General features: G+C 34.9%; 1 protein-coding gene across 4 annotated transcripts in view; it reads left to right on the plus strand.

The window, feature by feature from the left end:
- LOC105209798 (PDZ domain-containing protein 2) overlaps nucleotides 1-22,080 on the plus strand; it is a 306,815-nt gene that overhangs the window by 215,863 nt on the left and 68,872 nt on the right. The gene's annotated exons all lie outside the window — the stretch shown is intronic.

The raw sequence follows: 22,080 nt of genomic DNA on the forward strand, positions 1-22,080 counted from the left end.
AAAATTTAATAGACGGATCAAATATGTTGGTCCTTGCAAGTACTGCTACTTACTTCTTCTGTTCTACGAAAGTGAGGTTATGATAAATATATTCATATAAATTAGTATGTTCAGCTTGAAATCCTCTTGTTTAAAGTAATACTGGTAGACCTTGACCGATCTGGATCTTTTTCGTTCACCTATCTATCGTGGGAACCATTTTCAGGTATTCTACTTGCAACCATTACCAAATTTATTTACTTAAATTCAACATAAATTTTAACTTGCAACACTCTTCAAACATCCTCAAGGTCTCACCCACCAAGCAAATGCAACCGCTTTAAAGCATAACAAACACTTTTGTGAACTGAGTGTAACACCATAAATGCAGCAATTAAACTTATTATTTTATGTAAAGTGACTTAAATGCAGCAACATTGTACGCTTACCAAGCGTGCAACCAACCAACTATTAATGATGATTCTCTTAGAAATCTCTGTTGCGCCAAGCAAACAAAGGCTTTGGAAAAGTACAAAAAATACACCAAAAAATCACACCAACGCCACACATAAGCGCTTATGAAGAAGAAGTCTAGCTTTGGTATTTCTAAAGCAAACCGGCTAACTGTACTCGGTGTTAACAGCCGTTAGCGCTCACTCAACTCACTCACCTCATACAATTCGTCACAACGCATCACTCAGCCAGCAATCAGCCAATGAATTGAAGATTCCTTTGTAGCGCAATCAAATACATTTAATAATAATGCATAATAATCCGCTATAGAAAATTTGTTATTGATAACCAAACAGTTGTGTGCAAGAATAAAGCACTGGGCTAGCGTGTTGCATAAGTAGGCGATTGCTGTTGCAGTGCATGAAGAGTGTAGAAGGAGAGATTGAGTGGAGTGTGAGCGGTTGTAACAAATTTCAAATGAAAAATAAAAAAAAGTTTTTGTTCTCTTCTGATTTAGCTATTCTACGAAAATGCTGCACAAAGGTGAGAATAAATACATTAACAATTATGCCACATTTAATTACGGTATATACAAAAGCTTGGGTATGACGTAAAATACCGTAATTACCATAGACATATTGAATTATGAGTGATGAAGCATCGCATACTCGAGATTCTTAACGAAGTGGCATGAATCGCAAGTATTGTTGGTAACAAGCTGGCTAGTATGATATGCGGTGCTATGCTATGTTATGTTATGTCTCATAGTAATAAAAAAATCATAATTAAAGTACCGTTTTGTGACTTGTCAGCGTTTGATTGATTTACTGTCACGTTTTCTTCAATACTATTCATCTTTTACGCATAAATTTCTTAAACGCTTCAATAGCTGAAGAATCAAAGTATGCGTTAAAGCGTTAGAATCTTTGCTGTTCTTCAAAAAGCTTACAAGACTTCTTACAAACAACAACAACAAGTCAATAATGCATGCGGAAGCACGAATTGAAGTTTTGAGCTCGCTTGACATGCGCTTTATTATGTATACTGAGCTATGCTATGTTATGTTTTACTATGCTATGTTGTGCTAAGCTATTTATTCTATGCTACACTGTGCTATGTATTACTATGCTATGTTGTGCTATTTAATGTTATGTTATGTTATGTTGTGTTGTGTTATGTTGTGTTAAGTCATGTTATGCTATGTTATGTTGTGTTAAGTCATCTTATGTTTTGTTATGTTATGTTATGCTATGTTATGTTGTTAAGTTATGTTTTTCTATGCTATGTTATGTTGTGTTATGTTGTGTTACGTTATATTAAGTCATATTATGTTATGTTATGTTATGCTATGTTATGTTATGTTATGTCATGTTAAGCTACGCTGTGCTGTGCTATGCTTTGCTATGCTATGTTTTTCTATGTTATGTTCTACTTGCTATATTATGTCATACTGTACTATTTTACCTTATGCTACCAACCAACAACGACAATCACCACAATAAATGTCGTGTCAATTTTGAAAAGTTCAAACGAAATAATTTAAACGTAATTTATTTTGCTGGCAACAACAACAATAACAACAACTTGGATACTATTGTATCCAAAGCACTTAGCACAGCACAGCATAGTTGTGTAATTTAATTTAGAGAAGTGCAGAAATTGCTTTGAAGAGCATCTCCCGCACGAGCTGTCAACCGGAGATGGAGTGTTGTAACTGTTGTACGGTGTTGGCTTGACGCATAGCGCGCATGATTGACTGCCAATGCAATTGTTTTTGTTGGCATTGTTGTAACTAGGCAACAACAGCAGTGATTGAACCAACTGACCAGTACGTGGCAAGCAACTGTACTTCGTAGTTATAACAATAGAGTGCGCTGTTAAATGCTCTGCTGGACAGCTGCTTGATGCGACGCTGAAGAGTGGAATGCGCAACTGTCAGGAGTGAGAAGCTGCGACACAATGCCACAAAAGCGAAAATTTATATTTTTAACCCAACTCGTTAGCCTGCATTATCTGGTAGGCCTTGTGTGTGCACCCACTCACTGTTGAACCCTGTCCCCTTGTACCCATTGTACCCCTTGTATCAGGGCGTTGCTTTGTTTACTTACACAATTTTTTTCCCAACATTTCTTATTCAATGTCAATGCTGTGACCTTTTGCTGCGCAAAAGAAGATATCAGCAGTAAATGGAAATAGCAAAATAAGTTTTACAACAACAACAACAGCAAGTAACGTTTATGAAATTTTCATGAATTGTTGAAGTACCGTTTTAACTACGTGCCAACAACATTGGCAGCATTTTTTTGCAGCGCTTGTTGCAACAGCAACAGCATATTGCCCCAAAGCAATTGTCGAGCCGCTAGGCAGGCAGTCACCGCCAGCAGTTTGTAGCAGGTTCATTGTCTGTGTGCCACCGTTGTCTTCCTGCTTACAGCATTTGCACGCCGCTTTCAAATTACTATTCAACGTCGGCAACATTTGCCATTTTTCTCGTCGCTCGCAGTCGTAAATCAAATTCAATAATGTGCGCGCACACATTGCGCAATTCATTTGTGTGCAACAAGTTGTCTGCGAAAAGCACTTGCTTGTTGCTTGTTTGCGCTGTACATTGTTGGTGTTGTTGTAACAATTATTTTCTGCTGCTGCTTGTGGCTATGGTGCCATATGGCAGTTTTTGCAAATTTATTTTCCTGTTCGCACATCTCCAACAACTGTTGCGCCCAGTCCTACAATACTGGTTGCCTCTTCAGTGACCGGTCATTTGAGTTGTCTTTATGGCGTGATCTTTTTGCTGCTTGAAAATTCTGTTCTTCTTTGTTTGCTGGTGCGGTGATTTTTTTTAAAGGCTTTTAAAAGTTCGACGATTCCTCAGATCTGATACAGAGTATCATCAGTTAGACTTTATAGCATCAGTTTTAATAATTCTAATTGGTGGTATCTTCCCTTCTCTTGCTTACAATGTTCGCCCTGAAGCCAGTATTCTACCAAATCAGACCAAATCAGTTTTAAGAAACAATGAAGATCAGATTAAAAAGTGCCTATATTTCAATACAACTTATTTAGCTAACTTACTAGATTAAAAAATATTTCTTAGAACTCTTTTTATTTCTTAATATCTAATATTCGGAATAGAACACATTCTAGCCTATAGCTAAATTTCTTAACTCCGAGTATTCTTGGATAATTACCCTTAGGAAAACTGAGATAATACTATAGGCATGCCTAAACCTTTCTCAGAATCCTCGCAAGTCAAACTACCTAATATCGATGTACCTCCCAGGCCTCAGATACCCTTATACAGAACCAAAAAGATCCGCTTAATTCATTCAATAAACCTTATCAGATTTATAAGAATGTTCTTAGACCAAACTGTCATATGTCTCACCTTGAGATCTTCATTACTCCTATACCCTTTTATACGTTGAAAGAATAGCTTTTTCTCTAAAAATTAGTATCGGTCTTTAATAGTCAAAATGTATTCCTAATATCGATTCTATAATTATAACTTAAGTTTCTACCAAAGATTGGATCTCTTTTTAATCGTAGTCTGCTAATACATATATATCTCATACTCTGGAACCTATGAAATATTTAGAGGATAATCATTAGAAAACTTTCGTCATATCTATCTTCTTATATTTCCTTCTTCGTTAACCTTCAGACCGTTGGTTTAGGTCTATGTTCTCAACTGGTTTTTAGCAACTTAGAGGAAACCAAATTTCTATAATACTACTTAACCAAGTATCGATTTTATATAAATTTCATCTTAAATATCAAGAGAATCGAACCAATAACGAAAAAGAGAAGTCATTACATCTTGAAACTAACCAATTTAGTCTTGAAAGATAATATAATCCAACCCACCATAAATTATTCAATGGATCTCGCTTCATTTCATACTGATTCTTCTAATACATATATCATTTTAGACACATTAGGTCAATATCTATTGAAAAATTCTTTAAAAAATCACTCCAGATTTGTTTTTTGATAATTTTTCTCAATTATTATATAACAGTATTTTATATAATATATTATTTAATCAAGAAATCGCATTTCTTTAATATACACATTTACCAAAATCTTTTTTTGCATTGAAATATGCATAAAACCATCCATTGTGCCAACATCTTTCAACTTTAATCAACATTTATTTCTTATTTATATAAACTTTTTTTTTGATTATTCAAATTTTTTTTAACATAATTTTTATTATTAAATAAGCAAAGCATTCTCCATTACACACACAATTCAAATTAGCATTTCCTTTCTTCTATCTATCGCTCATCTCATTTTATGAGCTCAAAGCAACAATGGTTGTATGTTCAACCGTAAGCCCCCTTACCGCTTAATACAAAAACTTACAGTTAACTGTTTGAAAAATATACAAATATGCTCTAATAACTGAATGTCATCTTTCATTGCTTCAATTTATTTAAATTATTTTTCTTTTCATTAATGCTTTTCATTTGTCTCTTATTTACGTTCGTTTGGCACCCCACCGTGACAATGTCATTACAGTAATTTCACCTGTTTCATCAACAATCCGGCCACAAAGCGCGCTTTTTATTGACTTTGACATTTAAGTGACAATTCGCTTTTCTTTCGTCGTACTCTCTTTTATGGCTTTTACGACTTTCATTTATTGCTTTTGTTTTGACCTTTCGTTTTTTATTGGCTTGCTTTTAAATGCAGTTATTAGCTATTGTTCGGGTTTCTGGTTTCTCACTCGGGTTTTAGTTCAGTGAGGGGTTTAAATGGTGAGTGAATTTACAAAAATGTTGTAAACTTTATAATACTTCTTAGTTGTTGGTTTTTCTTTGAATGAAGAGAAGGTCATTTTTGTGTTCTTTTAGTATTTTTAAGCGCCAACATTTCGAATGTGGTTAAAACATTGGAGTCTTCACTTGGTTGATTCCGAAATGTTGAAAATTTGAAAATTTTCCTCCACCTATATCACTCTGGAGTTGTCTCAGTGAGTCAGTTTGGAATTGAGCGAGTATGATCTAGTAAACATCGCTGATTTTAGAGTTCCCACATAAAAAGGCTGTGATTCTCAAACTACTTGGGATCATTGAAGATGGTTTAGATGAAAATTTTCATCTATCTAGAGATGGCACGGCAGGTCAGTTCCGAATTGGGCGGGTATGTACTACTAGACACGATTTTTTAGTAAACATGACTCATGACTCGCTGATCTGAGAGTTTCTCACATAAAGACGTTGTGATTCTCAAACTACTTGGGATCATTGAAGCTGGTTTAGATGAAAATTTCCATCTATCTAGAGATGGCACGGCAGGTCAGTTCTATCAGCTACATTTGGGAGTGTATAAACTAATAGACACAATTATTTAGTAAACATGACTCATGACACGCTGATCTGAGAGTTCCTCACATAAAGCGTTGTGATTCTCAAACTTCTTGGGATCATTGCAGCTTGTTTTAGATGAAAATTTTCATCTATCTAGAGATGGCACGGCAGGTCAGTTCCGAATTGGGAGGGTATGAACTAATAGACAGGATTATTTAGTAAACATGACTCATGACTCGCTGACCTTAGTGTTCCTTAGTAAGGAGGCTGTGATACTCAAACTACTTGACATCATTGAAGCTGATTCAGATTAAGACTTTCATCTAACTACAGATGGTACGATCAGTTCGGAATTGAGAGGGTATTAACTAATAAATACGATTCACTCGCTGAACTTAGAGATTCTCTGAGCCGAGGCAGTCGATTCTTGAACGTCCTTGAATCATTAGAAAATTTTTAGCAGAAGATTTACATAATTCTAGAGATGGCTCGTTGAGTCAGTGTCGAATTGGGAGTGAGAGAAATTTCCTGTTGAAGGAATTTTGGGAGCATTCCTAAGACTTTTATGATAAATTGTTCAAAATTAAGAGACACAGCTTAACAACACTATATGTTCCTCAAGACAAATAACCTCACTAATTTAGTATGAAGAAAATTTAGGCTTATGCACACCCTATACTGTTTCATAACCTATAAAAAATGAAATTTCCTTAATTTGAATTTACATAAGTCTCAAGCGCCCACTCAGCGGCATATTTATTTACTTTCTAAAGTGAATTAAAATATTTTATAAAATAATTAAGCATATGAATATTCATATGAAGTGAATTGCCCACAGCAGAGCGCCTACTCTACTGTCACCACTTGAGAGTATCTATCAACATTGGTGTGTCAAGTGGCTGGCGGCGTTGATGATTTAAATTACACGCAGTTGCATAAAATCACACACCGAATTCATAATTCACCACGAGCAATTATGCGATTTTAATTAAGATATTTCGAATATCCATTTCACTCGCTGGAAATCCTATTAAAATTTATTTATAAATGTATTTATATATTTTTATTTTTTTTATATTTTTATTTTTTTTTATATTTTTATTTTTCATATATTTCGCCTCTTTTATTTAATTATAAACGCTTCTTCTTTTTTGCTGTCTGCGCATCACTTTCAGCTCACCGGCCATTGTGATGTAACACACGAAAGTGTTTGTGGATAAAAAAAAACTGCGGATTTAATTTACCACAAAAGTGTTGCAGACACGAATCCATCAAGATGACGGCACGCTGTTGCGAATTATTTCATTTCATTTTCATGCTGTCTTTGTTGACAGTCCGGCGATTATTTATTATTATTTATTTTTATTACAGCTGTTATTTTGGCCAACAACACTGCGAGACGCGACGCTTTTGCAGTGTGTCCGCAAAAATAACTGTTGTTGTTACAGCTTCGAAAAAAAAACACCTCGTATTGTAATTTTTCAAATCGAATATTTCACAATCGAAAAAAAAAACAACTTTCATTTTTTATTGTACTGATTTTTTTTTTAATTTTTTTACTGTTTTTTTCTTATTTTTATTTATTTTTTTCTGTTTATTATTTTTTAAATTTATTTATTTTTTTTTTATTTTTTTTTTTAATTTTTTTCTGTGTTTACATTTCATTTAAACAGTTAAACATTTTTGTACGTCTCTTACAAATTTTTTGTTGGGTTTAACCAATTTGTAATGCCTTGTTATGCTGTCAGTGTGTTTATTACTTATAAACATAACCGAGCGTAGTCTCTCAACTGATCTACATACCTTCAGATGTGCTGTTATGGCAAAAAACTAGTTCACTAACAAATTGCTTTACAACTGACTCTTATTAGTTAACAAACTGCTACAAATAACTTCGTTTGCTTTTTCTTTCTTCTTTCTAATTTGAAACTCCCGCTAGGTTGGTAATTAATTACGCACAAACTTTGGGTATGGCCGGAGTGAGTTGTGGCCAATGATGCCACCAAAAATAATTGAAGTAATTTTTTTCTTGCATTTTATAAAATGTTTTGCTTTCTTTGGCTTAATTTTTTTTTTAATTTTTTATACATTATTTTTTGCTTTCCTCGGCCTTACTAGATGTCTAAGATTCATCGGTTTTATTTTTATAAATTCATAAACATATTTCATCATCCACTATGCCTATTCACTTGATCAGCGCTGTAAAAATTATCGTTATGTGTTTATCCATTGAATACAGTTATGGTTGATTATAATTGCAACACTTTTGCCTAACCTTAAAAAATTAATTTCACTAATCAAATATTGTTTTAGTGAAATTGTTGCCCGCTGTGAGTGATTGATGGTCAGAGTAGTTATTTTCTTGGTAAGGTTGAAATTACTGAATGGATCATCGATAAATTTTTAGTATGGACTGCCGGGTTCTTAATATCGCTCTATATTCTATATAAATATCTAAATTATTTCTCCTAGAACCAAGCGCTCAAGAGACTTATAATGTAAAGTTGACTTCCAAAAGAACTAAATTATGATAATTATTGATGGAATTATAAATATGGTATTATCTCAGAAACATTCAGTAATACTTGATCTCTGCTTTTGTTTCAAAGGATCAACTAAGTTAACTTTGAATGCGGAACGTCACCAACCATTATAAACACCTTATATACCCAAGCGTTATGAAACATTATCACCAGTTATATTATGTTTACATGAGAATATTAGGTTTTAGGGCTGATCCTTCCGAAAAGAGTCACAAGAGATTCCATGCCGTAAACTCTTCAAGACGAATATCATAGACCTTCAATGGTCGACAAAGCGTTTTGAGCATTCCACAAATTTGTTGAGGCGGCTATTAAGTATTCGGGCCAGTTCAACTATTTCGTGCTACCGAGTGGTTTCAGCCTCAGTTTAGCAAAAGTCGGACAGTGAAGAAGAAAGTGGCTAGACGTTTCAATCTCACCTTTTTCCATGGATTTTGAGACCCTTAAAAAAGCCTATACTAAGGACTCTATCTAATTGTCTGCCTTTAGGGAAACACGGGTCTGCGGTATGACGATCTCAGATCGGATTGGGGATTAGTTCCGATTTATTCCGGAAAAAGGACTCTATCTAATTGTCTGCCTTTAGGGAAACACGGGTCTGCGGTATGACGATCTCAGATCGGATCGGGTTTATTCTAGAATAAAATTGTCAAACTTCTTTAGGCATCTGATTTGGGATGAGTTCCGATTTCCGTCGAAATAAAATTTTCAAACTGATTTGATTTTACTTTAGGTGCCAGTAGGAATTGCCTCTGGAAATGATACTCTCTACTAAACTCTATAAACCTAAAAACTTTCATAAACCCTTTGATCTTGTTAGTCTTTTCAGTCTATTTTGAAAGACAACAAAAATTTTCGCACCAATTTTGCTCTGTTTTTTCTTTTGAACCAACATAAATCAACACGGCGACATGTCCAAGGAAGTTATGTGCAAGTTGATTGTAAATTTTCGAACACCACTCAACGCCGCAGCGAACTAATACTGTTGTAAATTTCAACACGTACACTCCCTGCAAAACAAACGGGCAGCTGTGCGAGTTACAATTTTTCGGCAAAAATTTAAATTCGTCACACATCGTTGAGAAAACGGCGATATAAAACTCACGCACACACACACAGAGACGCAGAGACACCCGCAAAATTTGGAGCGCCGAGAAGTCAAAAGTTTAGCAGGCAGACAGGCGGCGAGTGAATTTCACATGCCGCAAACTGGGTTGCGCGCTGCAAAGTGATCTTATTTTTGAACTCCCTCAAATAAAAATCAAAATAAAAGTTAAACGAAGCAATAAACGAAACAAAACGACGATTAGGCAGTGAACTGTTATTGATCGCAAAATTTCTGGCTGACTGGAAATGCTTATGGAGCTGGCTTGAAATGGGGCTTGACTGTCGGACTGTTTGAATGTGTTAGTGAGTGGCGCGATGATGGGCTGACGAAATGACGTACGGACGGGTGGACGGACGGATCGACTGTGCGAAAGACGGGCTGGAGATTGAATGAGTTAGAGAGTGGCAGTCTGATGAAGTGACATACCGACGGGCTGACGGGCTGACGGTCTGACGCACCAACGTACCGTTGGATCGACTGTGCTAGTGACGTGCGTCCGTCCGCGTACTGCTGACGACAGTGCCATGGCATTTGGCGGCAATTCAATGTAGTTCACAACAATTTGAGTGGGACTCAGCAAGAGATACTCTTTTAATAAGTCGCAATGTAGTCGCTTGTGTGTGTGATTCGATCCGGCGATCGATGGCGCGCAGCTACTTTGGATGTCAAATCACGGATCACTGATCAATTTCGAGTGATTAAGCGAAAAGTAGTGAAGAACAAAAATAAAAAAAATACAACAAAAAACAAGAAATCACCAGAAACGCGAAAAATGAGCAAACCCGTTGTACCCGAAAAAGCAAAAATCTCTGAATTGCTGCCTGCAAGCGATCACATTTGCAGCCGGACAATTTGGCGCTTTAATTCTTCGTATTTTCTCATTTCCTTGTTGATTTTTGTGTGTTGTTGAACTCACGAATTTTCATATGAAATTGCGCACAAATGTCGAACTTTTCGCATGTTCAATTTCAACGTAATTGCCGAGTGAAATTAGCGACGAAAAATCACTTTAATGAACATTTTAATTAGCTGGCAGGTACGAGTACGCTTTGGAGTTTTCCCCCAGCCAATTTGGATTCTAATCGCGCTAAGTAATGTTGGAGACAGAGTTTTTTGTTATTTTATTTCCTCTACTTTCTATTGACTTTCGATTGCAGTTGAAGCATTTCTCATTTTTATCCAAATACATTCTAATGGAAAGTTGACTTTGTTGCGAAACGTACTTGTCAATTCTGAAATTGCATTAAGAAGACATTATAGTAATTATGTACTCTTATAGCCCGGTTTTTAAATTTCACATTCCATTCGTTCTTCAGAGAGCTATCACACTTTTAGTGATTTTAAAAAGTACCGTTATCTGTTCTTTGTTTGTTCTTATTTATAACGTAGCAAGTTTTGTCGTGATATCTCTCAGAAAGCGAGGCGACCTCCAATATTCAGAGTGACCTTATGTGATCGTAAACGTCTCTGAAGATGTTTGACTACTATCTTTGTTGACTTAGCGTTTCATGAGAATTGTGAGAGCAGTGCCTATATAAATAACTGCTTTTAATTGTCGAGGATCGGTACTCCAGTTTTATTTAGAATATCTTCCTGTTTCGCCTCTAGCTTCGGTATCGGTCTACCATATCCTCAAGTTCGGAGACCTCACTTTTGACATCTAAACACAATTCTTACTTCCTTGGTCAAGTTATTTTATTTGTATCTTTCGAAAACCTCAAGTACCCGCTACTCTTTTATTGTTATGAATCAGAACACTCGACTGTGACCTTGATTGTGATCTCTTTTATTCTAAATGAGTCGACTTGTTCTATTGTGACCTATAGGAACTCCAATTATCTGCATTACAGTGACCGTCCATGTATTTGTGGATTCTCATATCCAGATCCAGCGTTTTACAATTCTCAAATCGAAGAAGGAAGGAAGCGGATTACAGCAGAGATCTACCTAAAAGACGAGGAAAATACAAATAACTTTGCGGAAAATTCGATTTATATCTATTTTCGATCTTATCCTGAATCAGTGATCTCACTACTAATATCTCTCAGTCCTATGTAATTATATTTCTATTTAATCTATCTTCTTTAATGATTTTTGTACTCGATGAAACTCTTGATTCTATGCCACATTGGGCTCTGCAGTTAGCTGTTCCAAGTTATTGCTAACCTCACTATTTTCGGAACTAAATGAAATGAACAGTTCCATTAAATAATTATTCCTTCACATACTTCCACAAACTAGTTTTCCTTTTCAGCCTCCAGTCCTCCTCTTTGCTCTATCCTAGAATACTCCTCATATACCGCTTGCTGCATGTCGCGCTCTGCCCTCAATGCCTATACTTCAAACATCCTCCCTTCCAATCTACTACAAGCATCGTTCACTTCACAGCATTCGCTTGCGCCGATATTGTAAATTCGCACCAATCTATAAATAACTCAACGACAACATAACAAACAATATTCTTGTCTTGCAGTTAAATTTAAACTCACCTACAAGTCTAAAGATAGCCAAGCGGCGACGACGACGCCTGCACATGTGGTGATAGATGCGTCTAAAAGTAGAACCACACACTATATATATAGTTTAAGTATAGCCGAAGTAGCGCGCAGTGCGGTAGCCCAGCTCAAGCGCGGGTCAATGCGGTCCAGCGCGCAAAAGGGCTCGCTGCTGTGTGCCCAGCTTGTACCTTCATATATATATAGTCCGCCTTGTCCATTATCTTTCAGCAATTGTTTAACTCGACCGCTGTTCTTTTCATTTCATCTGTGGCTTTTATACTTTATGGCACTCCTCGTGGCTGCTGCCTGCTGCTTTCATGTTGTAATCTCTGGGGTAATCAGCGCCAAACAATACACAAATAAAGGATTAACTTAATAGTATTTAAAAAAGCTACAAATAAATATGTGCAACGCACGGTTTGCGTGTTGCCTTTGCGTTCTTCTGCAGCCTAAAGATTGCTCCTTTAATTTAAGTTTTTTTTTTTGTTGCTCTTCTTTGTAGTTTTTAACTATTTTTCTCGCATTTTTCTTTAAGTAATCGACGATCAATTGAAAACGCGTGCCAAACACGCAAATAACTTTGAAGCTGTTGATATAGTGGTTGTATATTGGTAGTTAATGGGAAAATTTGTGGCGAAGAAAGTGATAAATGTAAAGTTACTAAAGTCTCTGAAGCTCTTAATTCACCTCTTAGTCCTAGGAATGAAGATTATTCATTTATAGCTTTATTTGGCTATATGATAAACTTGAGTTTACTGATTGGACTACGAATCTCGAATTTCTTAAAAAAACAAACGACAGTTTTAAATGAGAGTTCTTCAGTAATGTAATGCTATCATCAGTGTGACAAGTGAGAGAACTGGAAGCCTTCTAATATCATCGCCCTTGAAAAGCAATTCCTGACAGATCGGTATTGGAAGATTCCGGCTTTTTACAGAAAAGCCGTCGAACCAGACCAGAAAGCCTTGCAAATATTAGACACTTTACATTAAGATAATACTGAAATTAAAACTTGATATGACTATATATTTCGAAATTGTCGATATTTCTATATTAACGAACTTTCTTCTCTTTATGATTTCAGGTAATAAAATGAAGCTTTTTGCATTGCGTTATCGTGGTAAGCTATGGCTTTAAGTTAAGAAATGTATATTTCCAAAAATTATATAAAGTCCAGAGTGTCCAGACCGGGTTGGTAACTAACAGGGACTTCCGACAGTCACTTCGTTAAATATTCGAACTAAGAGTTAAATTTAGATGACAATTATACACTTATTTCACGAAATAGTTCCTTAAAGTGAAGAATTCTTTAATTTCGGAAAGTAACTGTGTCTTTAAGTTTTTATTTAATGATTTATGAGGCATGAGGATAAAGAGGCATCCAGCTTTCCTATTGGTCGACCAATTACAAAGTAAAACGAGAGAGAGGGAGGATAGCAAACACTTGGATTCAAGATTAATAACTGATGAGAGATTTTTTTCGGAAATTGCGTATATTGAAATCCATTGGGAGAGTTTTTACTCCATCTCCATTAGCTTTTGTGGTACATTAACTACAACTTTTGACTTTGTAAATCGATATTTATGTATTAGACTTCCCTGATTACAGCAGTTACTCTCCGTTCTTCAAAAGAACACATCTAAGTATTTCCTCCTCTCTCTCGTTTAAGGTTCTTTGATGCAGCAAAAGACCTTGAAGGTCGCAGTACTTTAACCCTCCAATGGCATACCTTATACCCTCTCACACTTCGTCCACACATGCTCGTAAGTGTGACGCTACGACAAACTCTGGTTCGTCCTTAAGTAACTGTCAAGCAAATTCAATAGATAAGATACCCCGCTCTGGCGAGAAAAAAAAGGGAACTTGACACATCGCGCCCACATTGATTCCTTGTAAATTCTACGTTTTTGTGCGGCACTGCGCGAGCGCGTCTAAATATTTTGCTATGGACAACACGTTACATGGCATTGTGGCTGTGGCTGTTGCCGTTGCGCTATTGCTGTTGTTGCAGCTGACAATCGTGCAACATGCAATGTAGCCAACGAGTAAACAAACCAAGCCAAACACACTATAAATGCACAAACAAAAACCAAATGCGCGCGGTATGCCAGGCCGCGTCGCCACATTGGAGCGCTTGCAAGGCGGCGGAGTTGAACGCGCGCGCGCGCTATCAATTTAATAGCATCAGCGCATTTCATGATGCGCCCTTTTTGCAATAACAACAACAATGGCTGCAACAGTTTTTGTTTCTCGTAATTGTTGTCGTAGCTGTCTCTGCAGCTGTGCGCCTATTGTTGTTGTTGCTATTCGCGTGCATTGTTCCTTGGAAAATTTGCGCCGCATTGCAGAAGGATGCCCATGCGCCTGTCGCCATCGCCATCGTCATCGCTAAAACATTGCTGCCGCGCCGCCACGATGCTGTTTGGCATTTTTTCTTGCACTGTTGCATGCCTGTTGTCTGTGTCGTTCGTTGCACGTTGCACGTTGCAAGCTATTGCTATTGAATGTTTGCCATTTTCTTGGCGTCTATTTTTAGACCGCCTTTGCCGCCGCTCAGTCCGCATGTGATAAGAAAGAAACGCGCAATGTTGTGCGGCAAGCTGGCGCGTTGCATGCCACATTAGCGTTGCATAGTTGTTTGTATATACAAATGCATGCAATGATTGCGATTGGCGCAGCCACGACATTGTGACGGCGACGAGGCAGCCGCAGCGTCAGTCAGCCAAATAAGGCGCTGTAAAGCGGGCGAGTGCCGCCATGTGGCGGAGGTCGAACGCCAAGTGCGCGGTACACACGCCATGCCTTTGCACAGTAGGGTGGAGTGGGTGACATATGAGATATTTTTTTATTGAAAATCAATTTTGAGTAGAATAGCAATGAAAACACATTTTTGTATATACTACAATTTAAAAAAAAATTTATTATCTATTACTTTTTTATTTTAATAAATATTACGAAAAAAAATATAACTAATTTTGATATTAATTATTTTCGTAAAAATTCTTGTAATTTAAAAATAGAAAAAAAATTAATTTTTTAATTTCTTCTTTTTCAAAAAAAAAATTATAAAAAATTAGTTTTAAAAAATAATTAAACAATTTTTGAAATTTTATTTTTCTAATTATTTAATTTATTTTTAATTTTGTTTGCAAATTTCGTTAAATTTTTATTCAAATTATTTTGAAAATATGATTTTTTCACTAAACAATTTTTAAAATATTTTTTTTTTAATTTTTTTTTTCACTTTTTGCACAACTTCGCCCCACTTTGCCTTCGCTTAGCAACCGCATTTGTGGTATTTTTCTTGTAATTCCCCATTGAAAGCGCGCAAATATAATGGTTTCTTTGCTCTACCGAACGCTACAGAGCGATCGTGCACCTCAACACCCCACCTTGTGCGCCTCCCCAGCAATGCCATTGAGTTAGCAGCAGCAATAAGGGCCAATTGGGCATTATTACAAACCTCTACATACATACAGCAAGATACTGCCACAGCAAAACATACACACATTAGAACACTGTTGAATCTGGCATTTTGTGAAGAAAGGGATTTCACAGTTTTTTGATTTACTTTGGCAATTTCCGAGATAAGTAAGGCGCAAAAAAGCCCGGCGAACGCAATAAATTTCGTAAAAACGACAGGAAAACGTTGAAAAGTGAAAAATATTGACAGGAAGTTGCATGCAACAGGCAGGCGCGTTAAAACAAATAAGCTCCAACGTTGGGCGCGAACGAGCGGCAAGTTGCGCGCCGCGGAAGAGCACATGTGCCGCGTGGCCTTTAATGCCGAGTTGTTGTTGTGCGCATTCTTCATCAAGGCAAGGTAAGCCAAGGCAAAACCCCAAGGTGGCCAACTAAGTTTGTGCCACATGTGCGCCTGAGAATTGACTTAGATGGGCGTTTATGTTTGCTTTAATCTGCGCGATGGCTGCAGCAGCGGCAGAAGCAACGCGCGCTTGTTTGTTGGTGAGAAAAATTTTGTTTAAGAAGCATTTTGATTTCATTCTTTCCACCTTTGCTTTCGCTTTGTGAGTGGAAGAAGATTTTGAAGTGTTGATTAGTTGTGTTAGGAAAACTGTGAAAATTGTGCTGTGTGTATTAATTTCCGCGCGTGTTGCGAAGGAAGTGTTTGCTATTTGCCGATTTCTCCTTCTCTACTCTTGCTTCTTTTCATGTATTAAAAGATAAGTTGAATGATTTATGAGATCAATTAAGGACTTGGTGTATTTCTACATGCGAAATTGAAAAAAAATGTGGTGCAGCAGAAGAGAAAAATAAAAAATAGATAAAAAAAAATAAAATAGTTCAGCATCTCGTCTACTTGGTTCTTCTTGTAAGATTCTACTAAGTCCAAAGATTTAGCTTCAGCTACATTTTTTTCTGTACGCCTTCGACTTATCATGTCTTAAAGGCTAGCGATTCGAACAAACAACTGGTATAAATCATACAGACTGGCATAATCAAATTATATCAAATAGACATAGAATAGCCAGTATTTATACCACTTTTGAGAGGACCACACAATATATTCTATATCTATAAGAACAAGAAACAAAAATAACGAACGAAGAATTTGTGAGTCGAAAACGGCAACTTATATGCTCATATTATATTTGCTCTTTCTTGTCTAACATCAATGAAGACATAAGCTGTCGATTTAACAAACTTAGCGAATCGAACATCCAACTGGTATAACTTATATATACTGGTATAATGAAGTAGAGATAAGATAGCAAATGGTTCAGATAGAGTGATTAGATTAGATTAGCGGAAAATATTTTCCGAACAAAATTGAGGAATACTGCTGAGTGATCAGTCCTCGGTAGAATACAAATTCGGGCTCGTTCTTGTCTGTCGTGGGAACTAAGAAGTGGTTAAGCGAACATTTCTGTTAATATTGATGGCGGGCACTACAGGTATACCACAATTCGAGCTTCCTTATACACCAAAATTAATTTCAACAATTTGGATTTGAGCTTTATTGTGAGATAAAGAAGTGAAAACATTTAAAAGTCACTTGCAAGTCTCTTTTCTTATTTTTTTTTTTTGCACTGGACTTCGAGAACCGAAATTTATATTAATTTCTGGGAACATTTCTGGACGTTCATCCTATCACTCGGGTTCTTTAAGTTTTTGAACTCACGTTTTTTGTCAACTCTTTTCTTCGCTCAGTGAAAACATTTGAAAGTCACTGGCATGTATCTTTTTTAATTGTAGGGACTCTGCTTTGAGTTTGAGAACCGAAATGTATATTAATTTCTGGGTGTTCTTCGTCTTAGTAAGGTCTCCAAGTCTTTGAACTCACGATTTTTGTCTACTCGTTTATTCGCTCGACTATATACTTACGTGTAAATGAGGTCCATGTGGGAAATGAGGTTGAGAGGGAAATGAGGTCCCTTTTTCACTAACATCAAATTGCCTATAATTGCTCTCGAAAGAGCAGGAGTCTGGGTCGAATATTGAATGAGACAGCACTCCATTTCTCTTTCTATTTTTTGAGGTTGAGCTGTGCTAGTGAAAAAATATACTGGTTCCGGAGTAACTCGCGACTTTAAGCACTTAATTCTGTGAAGTTTGAGTTTATCATACAAACAGAGTATAATTCTCAACCAGTTTATATAGCTGAGTTAGTTACCAGTATTGAACAAATGATATTTACTAAAGTGGATTAGTTATATCTTAACAACAACAACAGTTTTGTTTTAAAAATACACATTTTCTTCGATGAATTACATATGCAGTGAATTATTGTTATGATTTTTGTTGTTATTGCATGAATATTAACTCAATTCTTCTATAACTTTGTCACAACATTTTTCATGTTTTTTTTTTTTTTTTTGTATATTTTACATGAATATATTTGTTTACATTGTCGTTGCATAAAAATTAAATTAATTGCAGCGCGCGACGCGTGGTTGCCACATATGGACATTTGTTGTTGTTGGATTGACGCTTTTAATTATGCATATGAATATGCTTGCATGTAGTACATATGTATATCAGGAGTTATGCATATAATTAAATATCACTGCAAAGCATCTGCAGCAGTTGAGCCGTCGTTTTTACATACACACATGCGCGCATTGTTTTTGCGTGGGCGACGATTTCATAAGCGCGGACGCAGCAAGCCAAGTAGTCAGACGCCAGCCGCGCGCTGCTAGCAGTCATCCGTCAGACATGGTCAACTGCATCGCACACACATACAAAAATAACAGATATTAATACATATATTTATAGAGATATGTCTCTACACTTTTCAAAAAATACCAAAGCTGCTGTGCGCTTGTGTTTTTGTTGGTTTTTCTCCGTCTCACCTCACATCACCAACCACTACTTGCGCTGCTTGTTATTTATTATTTTTGTTGTTTAAGTTTCTGTTCGGAGTTATGCATTTGGCTTCGCATGCAGCTGAAAGTGAAATGTTTGCGCTCACACCGCGTCATCGCCGACCACCTTCATGCACTCAAACAATGCGCTCATTCGCTCAGAAATTATCGCTTTATCACGATTTATATTTTTGTCTAAAAATTTTTCATTTTTTTTTTTATTTTCTTTTTATATTTTCTTTAATTTTTTTATTTTTATTTGCCTTCACCGCTATTTGTAGCCACAATATTATGACCATTTCTACACTTTATCGCTACTCTACACTCCGCTTTCTGTCTTCGCCGCGTTCAGCAGCTCGCCCACACTGTGTTTTGTGCCAGCAAATATCTACGCGCTCTTGTAGATTCTTCTTAAAAAATTTCCAACTCTTTAATTATGCAATTTCTCGCTTCGAAATTGGTTGCTTTTTAACTGATTTTTTGTCTTTATATACCGCTCCCTGTGTGCGCGCTCCAAAGCGTTTTTGTTTATTTTCATTTTTAATGCGGCCAGTCGGTCTTTGTCCGACTGCAACTGCAATTGATACATTGTAATCCGATTTGTAAGTAGTTTCATCATATTTGTTATATGAATGACTCTAAGTATATGAATAGTCTTGTGTATCTGTTTGTATTGCGAGTACTCGAAAATTGTGTAGATTTTTATCAAACCAAGTTGTTATTATTTGTGTTTAGTTTTCTGGAAATTTTCCATGATTTTTGAAATTTATTTGTATTTTTTCACTTTATTTTGTAATTATGTGTTTATTAAGCCAGTTGAAATGAAAAGTAATGAAAATTATGGCATAGATTCTTCTGGCTGATTATTGTCTATTAGCTCACTCATTGCCAAGGGCCAATGTCTGTGGGGTAATGAAATGAAATTGAAAGGAAAGTTATGCGAGGGAAATTTTTCTGAGATGAAAAAGTGAGATGAAAGGGATTTAAATAAAGCTGGGTGTCAGTGTAATATGATGGATTATGAAAAAATATTCAAAAATATTACAAAATATTTGAATATATATTCAAATGTCTTTACATTAACATTAATTCAATAACTAAATAATTATAATAAAATTAAATATAAAGTATTATACTAAATTAACTGAATATTTAGTATGATTTTTCGAGCAATTAAGCTTGACTATTACGAATGAATCAAACTAATCAAAATTAAACAAAATCTATATCAAGATCTTGAATGGATATCTACTTAAATTGGGTCAATTAAAACTTAATTGAGTTCATTAGAAATTCTTAACCTCATAATGATAAGAAAAAACAAATTCTCAAAAATTTTAAACAAAAAATAAAAATAATTGTAAATAATCTCTTCAGTCATCCTCTTTAATTAAGTAAATTAGAATTTTCATTATTTCTCAAACTGAGAAATTACTTAAGAACAAAAAACTAAAATATAACAATATACATTTTAGGAAAATCATTAAATGACTTTCTATCTTAACTGAGTCAATTAAAAATGTTTAACCTGAAAACGATACAAAATTACTGAAAATAGCTTAAAAATTACAAAAAAACATTAAAAATTAATATTAATAATTCATTCAGACAGCTTCTTTATCGAGTCAATTAAAATTTTTTTTTTCCTGAAAACGATAAAAATTCGCGTAAAATCCTATTAATAATTATAAAAAAAAAATTAAATTTAACATTAAAAATGCAAATTAATAATTCATTCAGATAGCTTTTTGATTGAGTCAATTAACATTATTTGTTTAAATTTTACCATATACTTGAGAGTTACATAGGATTAAATCCAAACCATTTACAAGATCATAAAATGGTTATCTGCCTTAATTAATTCAATTAGAAATTTCAATATATGTATTAGAAAAATCATAAAATAGCTATATACCTTAAATGAGTAAATTAAAAATTATTAACCTAAAAACGATAAAAAAAATTGCTACAAATAGCTTAAAAATAACAAAAAACCGTTAAAAATGAATATTAATATTTCATTGAGACAGCACCTTAATTGAGTCAATTAGCATTTTTTTAATTTGTACCATCTAACTGACAATTACGTAGGAATAAAATCAAAAATTTAACTAAATAAGTATCTAAAAGATCATAAAATGGTTATCAACCTTAATTAAGTCAATTAGAAATTGCAATATAATTGTTTATCCTTTTTAAGTCAATTAAAAATTGCAATATTATTGTTTATCTTTCATTTAGTCAAACATAAACACGAAAAATTATTAATAAACAATATTCATACTAATAATCTCCTCAAACTACATCTTAATTGAGTGAATTAATATTACGCATAAACAAAAACTTCGAAATATTGAAGTTGAAATTGAAGTTTTAGAATTTAAAATGCTTCGCTCTACTAATGAGTGAATGAAGTTTTCATAATTTAAATCTGATTAATGTACCATTTTTTTCTGAGTTAATTAACTTTGTTTTCGTTTTATCTTGATAACACACTAATAAATGTCGGTTAATAGCCGCTGTTTGTCGCTTAAGTTGTCATAAAAATTACCAAAACAAAAAATAAAAAATAATAAAAATTAAAATAAATAAATGCTGAAGAAAACACCCACATTACGCTTCGCCTTTTAGGGCTTATCAGCTCAATGACCAGATATGTAAAATAATATGCGTGCATTTGTGGACCTTTGAATTAAGTATTTATTTACTCTTCGCTTTTATTTTTGAGGTCTCCTTTAATTCGTCTGCGTGTGGGTGTGGCTAGATAGACCGCCCACCAGCAACAACTAGTTTGCGTTTGACATGCATTTTCAAGCGAGTAAATGAAGACCTCATTTAGACAGATTTATTTGTGGGTATAAATTAAAATTTTGTAATATTTAATGGCAATGAAAATTGTTGAAATGGCTAGTTAAGTTGTCATTAAGATGACATTTTCAACGCTTTGTTTCGTGGGTTTTTTCGTTTTTTTTTTTGTGTTGGCAGGGCAAGTAAATAAGTTAATTTAGCTGCTATTGAAAAGCTATAATATTTTTAGTTAGAGTTTGGGAAAAAAAATTATTGTTATTGGAGGAAAAAATTGTGCAATATAATGATCTATTTGGTACGAGAATTAAGATGGCATTGAGTTTAGTTTAGATAACTGCAGGTTGAACAGTGAGTGGTAACATTATAGCCGCTAATTATTATCAAAATCTTTGAAAATTGCGAAACGAACAAACAACTGGTATAAATCATAAGGACTGGTATAATCATATAACGTTTTTTATGTATACGAAAATATGTGAGGTTAGGAATTTGCAAAAAAAATAATTTAACAAAAATAAAAAAATAAATTTCAAATGTGATTAAGCAACCATTTACGAATTTTCAAAATAAATTTCCTTATTCCTCACTCATTACCTTATGTCCATTAAGCTTTCGCGCAGTGCTACCTACGGTGGCGCCACCAAAACTAACCATAATAATTGCAATTTCCACGAAACAACAGTTAGAGAGAAATGTAGAAAGGGAATTTCATTTTGTTGGAGATAAAATTTTTGCCAAAAACCGTTGTAAATTTAGTTGTATTACATTATATGTATATATATCTATGTATGTGAGGGCATGTATTGGTATTATCTTTTTATGTTGTCATTGCGACGGCGACTACAAGTTAATATTGTCATTTGCATTGCATTGATAGCGCAGTTGGAGTTAACAACAACAAATTTCGGCAAGCAAATGCGTAAAGCTTGCAGCCTGAAGCACAGCAGCTAACGGTATTTGTCTTACTGCTTGATGAAGACATTTTTATTTTTTTATACAATTTCCATTTTTGGTTTTCCTCAATTCGTTTCTAATGCATTTTGCGCTAACTA

Source organism: Zeugodacus cucurbitae, chromosome 4 (assembly GCF_028554725.1).
Source record: "Zeugodacus cucurbitae isolate PBARC_wt_2022May chromosome 4, idZeuCucr1.2, whole genome shotgun sequence".
In the NCBI taxonomy this organism is placed as follows: Eukaryota; Metazoa; Arthropoda; class Insecta; order Diptera; family Tephritidae; genus Zeugodacus; species Zeugodacus cucurbitae.